The sequence below is a fragment of the Trachypithecus francoisi genome, unplaced genomic scaffold (assembly GCF_009764315.1).
Source record: "Trachypithecus francoisi isolate TF-2019V2 unplaced genomic scaffold, Tfra_2.0 Lachesis_group7, whole genome shotgun sequence".
NCBI lineage: Eukaryota > Metazoa > Chordata > Mammalia > Primates > Cercopithecidae > Trachypithecus > Trachypithecus francoisi.
This window is the reverse complement of record NW_022681472.1, coordinates 3,862,573-3,871,342: the sequence shown is the minus strand read 5'-3', so window position 1 is coordinate 3,871,342 and position 8,770 is coordinate 3,862,573. Positions and strand designations below refer to the sequence as shown.

The 8,770-nt window shown below is 38.1% G+C and overlaps 1 pseudogene across 1 annotated transcript; it reads left to right on the top strand.

Annotated features, from left to right (window-relative positions):
• The first annotated feature begins 4,810 nt into the window (after positions 1-4,810).
• Positions 4,811-8,523, top strand: LOC117078852 (annotated as a pseudogene). The gene has a single exon (XR_004435180.1). The product of XR_004435180.1 is annotated as an NADH-ubiquinone oxidoreductase chain 5-like (transcript).
• The last annotated feature ends 247 nt before the right edge of the window (positions 8,524-8,770 follow it).

The following is an 8,770-nucleotide window of genomic DNA, read 5'->3' as shown; positions in this document are numbered from 1 at the left end:
CCTAAAACCATAAAAACCCTAGAAGAAAACCTAGGCAATACCATTCAGAACATAGGCATTGGCAAAGACTTTATGACTAAAACACCAAAAGCAATTGCAACAAAACCTAAAATCGACAAATGGGATCTAATTAAAGAGCTCTGCACAGCAAAAGAAACCATCATCAGAGTGAACAGGCAACCTACAGAATGGGAGAAAATTTTTTGCAATCCATCTGGCAAAGGGCTAATATCCAGAATCTACAAGGATCTTAAACAAATTTACAGAAAATAAAACAACCCCATCAAAAAGTGGATGAAGGATATGAACAGACACTTCTCAAAAGAAGACATATGTGGCCAACAAACATATGAAAAAAAGCTCATCATCACTGGTCATCTGAGAAATGCAAATCAAAATCACAATGAGATAGCACTGTCACACCAGTTAGCATGGCAATCATTAAAAAGTCAGGAAATAACATATGCTGGAGAGGATGTGGAGAAATAAGAATGCTTTTACACTGTTGGTGGGGATGTAAATTAGTTCAACCATTGTGGAAGACAGTGTGGCAATTCCTCAAGGATCTAGAACCAGAAATACCATTTGACCCAGCAGTCCCATTACTGGGTATATACTCAAAGAATTATAAATCATTCTACTATAAAGACACATGCACATTTATGTTTATTGAAGCACTATTCACAATAGCAAAGACTTGGAACCAATCCGAATGTCCATCAATAAAAGACTGGATAAAATAATGTGACACAAAAACTCCATGGAATACCATGCAGACATAAAAAAGGATGAGTTCATGTCCTTTGCAGGGACATGGATGAAGCTGGAAACCGTCATTCTCAGCAAACTAACACAGGAACAGAAACCCAAACACCACATGTTCTCACTCATAAGTGGGAGCTGAACAATGAGAACACATGGACACAGGGAAGGGAACATCACCTACCGGGGCCTGTCAGGGAGTGGAAAGTAAGGGGAGGGATAGCATTAGGAGAAATACCCAATGTAGATGACAGGTTGATGGGTACAGCAAACCACCAAACCACCGTGGCACGTGTATACCTATGTAACAAACCTGTACATTCTGCACAGGTATTCCAGAACTGAATGTATAATTAAAAAAAAAAAAAAAGAAAGAAAATATAGTACATCAAATTTTGTAGAAAATAGCAAAAGATTGGAAGAGATAAAAATATATATCACTGGCCGGATGTGGTGACTTACGCCTGTAATCCCAGCATTATGGGAGGCTTAGGCATGTGGATCACCAGAGGTCAGGAGTTCCAGCCTGGCCAACATGGTGAAACCTCATCTCTAAAAAAATGCAAAGCTTAGCCAGGCAAGAAGGCGGGATGCCTGTAATCCCAGCTACTCGGAGTCCAAGATGGGAGAATTGCTTGAACCCAGGAGGCGGAAGTTGCAGTGAGCCAAGATCGCACCATTGCATGCCAGCCTGGGCCACAGAGTGAGACTGTGTCTCAAAAAAAAAAAAAAAAAAAAAAAATTAGCACAAAACATTTACATAAGAAAAGTAGACAAGTCTCAAATCAATAATTTAAGCTCTGACTTCAAGAACATAGAAAAGGAAAAGCAAAACAAACTCAAAGAGGAAAAGAAAAAAGATAATAAGAATAAGAGCAGCAATTAATTAAATTGAAATGGATAGATCTATTTAAAAAGCGAATGAAACAAAAAGCTCTTTTTGAAAAAAATCTGTAAAACAGATCAACCTTTAGCAAGACTGACAAAAAAAGAAAAGAAAGAATATACAGATTATCAACATCAGCAACGAAAGAGGGAATATCACTACAGTTGTTGCAGATATCTAAAGTATAACAAGGAAATACAACGCAGAACTGTACACAGATCAATTTAATAACTTAAATGGATTATATCGATTTCCAGAAAAATACAAACTGCCACAACTCACCCAATATGAAATTGGTAATTTGACTAGCTCTAAACCTATTAAAGAAATTTAATTAATAAATTAACAGCTTCTAAAAAGGAAATTACCATTTCCAGATATTTTAACTGGAGATTTCAACCAAACATTACAGAAGAATTAACACAAACTCTACACAAACTCTGCAGAAAACAGAGGAGGGGAAAACATTTCCCAATTTGTTTCTTGATGTCTGTGTTACCCAGATACCAAATCAGGCAAAACAGTATGGAAAAAGAAAGCAAATGTTCCTCACAAACTGAAATACAAAATCTCAACAAAATATTGACAAGTTTGATTTATTAATATATAAAAAATAGTTATATGCCAATGAACAAAAAGGTTCATTCTAATTATACAAGGCTGGTTCTACAATTTAAAATTAATCAATGTAATCCAAGATACCAACAACTAAGAAGAAACATCTTAGTCAAATTAATTGATGAGAAAATATTTTATCAAATTTAACACCATTCATGGTTTAAAAATCTCCCATAAAATAGGAATACTGGGGATCATCCTAACTTTATAAGAGGAATCTAAAAAAACCCAAAAACCCTACAGCTAATGTTATACTTAATGGCAGAATACTAGATAAATGTATAAAAATCAAATGTATAAAATGTATACATTTATAATAATGTATAAATATACCTTTATAATAAATGTATAAAAATCAAAATGTATATCTATATTTTAGCAGTGAGCACATGACTGCAGAGTTAAAAATGCAGACAGAGGTAGAAATGCAGATCTCTGGGAGGAAGAAGCTCCTGGCTCCATTCTAAAGTGGTCACCTGTAGTGTCCTTTCATTACTCTTTCTTTCCAGTCTTTCATGGGACCTCTTGGGCCTCACACCTTTATTTCATGGACCCATAAAAAGTGTGTACCCCGTAGGCACTTCCCTGGCTATGAATAATAATAATAAAGATTGGACCCTTTTTAAAAAATAAGTTCCAATACGGCTAAGAAGTTCCTGATGCCTCGATAGCTTTGACTTATTATGTCAGAAAGAGTAGCTTGTGGAGAATGCAGTTAAGTAGACTTAAATACATTTTAATTGTAGGACTTTGTGCCACCTTGCTATTCTGTTCTCCTGTTAATAACTTTGGAAAACTTCCAGATGTGTTATTATGCTTTCTGGAAATATTTTAAATGGTTCAATGTTCAAAAATCTGTTAGAAGTTAAGGAAAGGTTAAAAAAAATTTAACACATTATTTTATTTTTCAATCACATGGCATTGACACTTCCTGACTTTCTGTCCCAATATCTGTACCATACATTTTTTTTCTCCTAGTATTCTAAGGCTGGATTTATATTTGATCAATAAAATATTTTTATAAAAAATATTAAGGGGGAGATACAGGCTGACAGCATCAGGAGCTCCACTGACGTGCTCCTCAGTGAAAGTGGAGAAAAATAATTTAAAATAACCATTTAATATCAGTGGTGATGTGATATTATCCGAGAAAGTACCTATCAAGGCCACCATACAACACCAGTCCAAAAAAGTCTTCGTTACGGAATAGTTTTATTTATCGTCTCAGAAATTTTCTTCTTTCCCGGCTTCTTCTGAGCATTTTATCACTCAAGCCTCGCCCCCACCCCACACTTAGGGGGACACTGACCACCAACAGGTATCACCCCCCTGAACCCCCTAGAAGTACCTCTTCTAAATACCTCTGTACTACTTGCATCAGGAGTTACAATCACTTGAGCCCATCCCAGCTTAATAAAAAACAACTGAAAACAAATAATCCAAGCCCTACTCACTACAATTTTACTAGGCATCTATTTCACCTTACTACAAATCTCAGAATACTATGAAGCACCCTTTACTATTTCTGACGGCTTATGGCTCAACATTTTTTATTGCTACCGGTTTCCACGGACTTCATGTTATTATCGGATCCACATTCCTCACTATCTGCCTTATTCGTCAACTATTATATCACTTCACATCAAATCACCATTTTGGTTTTGAAGCCGCCGCTCGGTATTGACACTGTGTAAACGTCGTCTGACTGTTTCTCTATATTTCTATTTACTGATGAGGTTCCTATTCTTTTTTTTTTTTTTTTTTTTTTTTGAGACGGAGTCTCGCTCTGTGGCCTGGGCTGGAGTGCAGTGGCCGGATCTCAGCTCACTGCAAGCTCCGCCTTCCGGGTTCACACCATTCTCCTGCCTCAGCCTCCCGAGTAGCTGGGACTACAGGCGCCCGCCACCTCGCCCGGCTAGTTTTTTATATTTTTTAGTAGAGACGGGGTTTCACCATGTTAGCCAGGATGGTCTCGATCTCCGGACCTCGTGATCCGCCCGCCTCGGCCTCCCAAAGTGCTGGGATTACAGGCTTGAGCCACCACGCCCGGCCGGTTCCTATTCTTTTAATATAATTAGTACAGCTGACTTCCAATCAACTAGCTTCGATAGTACTCGAAAAAGAATAATCAACCTAGTATTAACCCTAACGATCAACACCCTTCTAACCCTACTACTAATAACCATTATATTCTGATTACCCCAACTCAATTCCTACACAGAAAAAGCCAACCCCTACGAATGCGGTTTTGACCCACTAAACTCCGCTCGCATTCCTTTCTCCATAAAATTTTTCCTAGTTGCCATTACTTTCCTATTATTTGATTTAGAAATTGCCCTACTATTACCCTTACCATGAGCCCTCCAAACAACAAACCTTCCCATAATAACTAAATCATCAATCACACTAATCACCATTCTAACCCTCAGCTTGGCCTATGAATGAACTCAAAAGGGACTGGACTGAACTGAATTGGTAAGTAGTTTAAACAAAACAAATGATTTTGACTCATTAGATTATGATAATCATACTAACCAAATGCCCATTATCTACATAAATATTGCACTAGCATTTATCATTTCACTCCTAGGCATACTAATCTATCGTTCACACCTAATATCATCTCTACTATGCCTAGAAGGAATAATACTTTCACTATTCATTATAAGTACCCTCATGGCCTCAAACATACACTCCCCCCTAGCTAATATTGTACCTATCGCCCTATTAGTATTCGCCGCTTGCAAAGCAGCAGTAGGCCTTGCTTTACTAATCTCAATCTCAAACACATATGGCCTAGATTACGTCCACAACCTAAGCTTCCTTCAATGTTAAAAATAATTTTCCCTACAATCATACTACTGCCAACAACATGGTTCTCCAAAAACAGTATAATCTGAATTAACCTAACCACACACAGCTTAATCATCAGCCTTATTCCCCTTCTATTCTTCAACCAAACTAGCAACAACCTCATTAACTATTCAAACTATTTGTCTTCCGACCCATGAACAACACCCCTCCTAACACTAACCGCCTGACTCTTACCCCTCATAATCATAGCAAGCCAATACCATTTACACAATGAAAACCCTTCACGAAAGAAACTCTATCTTTCCATAATAGTCTTTCTACAAATTTCTCTAATCATAACATTCATAGCCACAGAATTAATCTTATTTTATATCCTATTCGAAACTACCCTCATCCCCACCCTAATTATTATCACCCGATGAGGCAACCAAGCAGAACGCCTCAATGCAAGCACGTATTTCCTATTCTACACACTAGCCGGCTCTCTCCCCCTACTAATCATATTAATCCATACCTATAACAACCTAGGCTCACTAAACATCATACTACTAACACTTACAGCTCAAAAACTAACAACCACCTGATCACACAACCTAGCTTGACTAGCATGCATAATAGCCTTCATAGTAAAAATACCCTTATGCGGCCTACACTTATGACTTCCTAAAGCCCATGTTGAAGCCCCTATTGCCAGATCAATAGTTCTTGCCGCAGTACTCTTAAAACTGGGCGGCTATGGTATGATACGACTTACCTCAATCCTCAACCCCCTGACAGAATACATAGCCTACCCCTTCCTCATATTATCTTTATGAGGCATAATCATAACAAGCTCAACCTGCCTCCGACAAACGGACCTGAAATCACTTATCGCATATTCCTCCGTAAGCCACATAGCCCTGGTGATTATGGCTTCCCTCATTCAAAGCCCCTGAAGCTTCACTGGCGCAATTATTCTTATAATCGCCCATGGACTCACCTCATCTATACTATTCTGCTTGCAAATTCAAATTATGAACGAACCCACAGCCGCATTATAATACTTTCTCGAGGGCTTCAAACCCTACTTCCATTAATAGCCTTCTGATGGTTCATAGCAAACCTCACTAATCTAGCCTTACCCCCCACTATCAATCTAATTGGAGAACTACTTGTAGTAATAACTTCATTTTCTTGATCACATATTACTATTATACTCACGGGACTAAACATACTAATCACTGCCCTTTACTCCCTACACATATTCATTACAACGCAATGAGGAGTACTCACCCACCACATCATCAACATAAAACCCTCCTTTACACGAGAAAATATATTAATATTTATACACCTCTCCCCTATCATTCTCCTATCCCTCAACCCCAGTATTATTCTAGGCTTCACCCCTTGTAAATATAGTTTAACTAAAACATTAGATTGTGAATCTAACCATAGAAACCCACCACTTCTTATTTACCGAGAAAGCTTGCAAGGACTGCTAACCCATGCTCCCGTATTTAACAAAACGGCTCTCTCAACTTTTAAAGGATAACAGTTATCCATTGGTCTTAGGAACCAAAAACATTGGTGCAACTCCAAATAAAAGTAATAACCATGCACGCCTCCACTGTCACAATAACCTTAACTTCCCTAACCTTCCCAATTATTATTACCTTCATCAATCCCAACAAAAAACACCTATACCCTAACTATGTAAAAACAACTATAATATTTACCTTCACCATCAGTCTCCTTCCCACAGCCCTATACATCTTCCTAAATCAAGACATAATTATTTCAAACTGACATTGAACAACCATCCAATCACTAGAACTAATACTAAGCTTTAAATTAGATTACTTCTCCATAATATTTATCCCAATCGCACTATTTATTACCTGATGCATTATAGAATTCTCATTATGGTACATAAACTCAGACCCAAACATTGACCAATTCTTTAAGTATCTCCTCATTTTCCTCACCACTATACTAATTCTAATTACTGCTAACAACCTCTTCCAACTCTTCATTGGGTGAGAAGGTGTAGGAATTATATCCTTTCTGCTAATTAGTTGATGACACGCTCGAACAGACGCCAACACAGCAGCCATTCAAGCAATCTTGTATAACCGCATTGGTGATATCGGCTTTATCCTAGCCATAGCATGATTTCTCCTGCATTATAACTCATGGGACTTCCAACAAATATTCATCCTAAACTCTAGCCCAAACCTTCTACCACTGATAGGCCTCCTTTTAGCAGCAACAGGAAAATCAGCTCAAGGGTGGCCTTGACTACCTTCCGCCATAGAAGGCCCAACCCCAGTCTCAGCCTTACTCCATTCCAGCACTATAGTAGTAGCCGGAGTATTTTTACTCATTCGCTTCCACCATCCAATAGAAAATAATATATTAATCCAGAGCCTTACACTATGCCTGGGAGCCATCACCACTATATTTATAGCAATCTGTGCTTTAACACAAAATGATATTAAAAAAATCGTAGCCTTCTCCCCCTCAAGCCAACTAGGATTAATAATAGTCACTATCGGCATCAACCAACCATATCTAGCATTCCTGCACATCTGCACCCATGCCTTCTTCAAAGCTATATTATTCATTTGCTCCGGATCTATTATCCACAACCTAAATAATGAGCAAGACATTAGAAAAATAGGAGGGCTATTTAAAACAATACCCCTTACCTCAACTTTCCTAACTATCGGTAACCTAGCACTCACAGGCATGCCATTTCTCACAGGCTTCTACTCCAAAGATCTTATTATCGAAACCACAAACACGTCATATACCAATGCCTGAGCCCTATCACTCTCATCGCCACTTCCCTAACAAGCGCCTATAGCACTCGGACTATTATTCTCAGCTAACAGGACAACCCCGCTTTCCAACCTCAATTTACATTAATGAAAATAACCCAACTCTATTAAATCCAATAAAATGCCTAACAATCGGCAGTTTACTCGCAGGATTTCTTATTACCAATAACATCTCCCCCACCACACTCCCCCAATCAACAATACCTTACTACCTACAACTCCTAGCCCTATGCGTAACCGCCCTAGGTTTCCTAATAGCCTTAGACCTAACCCTTATAACCAATAACCTCAAAATAGATACCCCGTCACACATATTCAAATTCTTTAACATATTAGGGTATTTCCCCACTACAATTCATCGAATAATCCCCTACCAAAACCTACTCATAAGCCAAAATCTGGCCTTCCTTTTACTAGACTCAATCTGACTAGAAAAATCAATACCCAAAACAATTTCACACATCCACATTATTACTTCCATTACCACAACCACCCAAAAAGGTATAAACTTTATTTCCTCTCTTTCCTTATCCCTCTTATCCTAATCCCATTTCTAATAGCATAACCTATTGCCTCGAGTAATTTCAATCACAATATACACACCAACAAACAATGTTCAACCAGTAACTACTACTAACCAACGCCCATAATCATACAAAGCACCCGCACCAATAGAATCCTCTCGAATTAACCCTGGGTCCTCTCCCTCAAAAATTACCCAACTCCCCATGTTATTTAAATTAACTACCACCACCAACTCATCATAATCTAAAATCTGGGAAAAGAGCAAATGAAAAAAAAAAAAAAAGAAACCTGGAAATCTGTGGCGCTTGAACCAAGATTGCTCCTTCCCTCCTTCTTTTGGCTC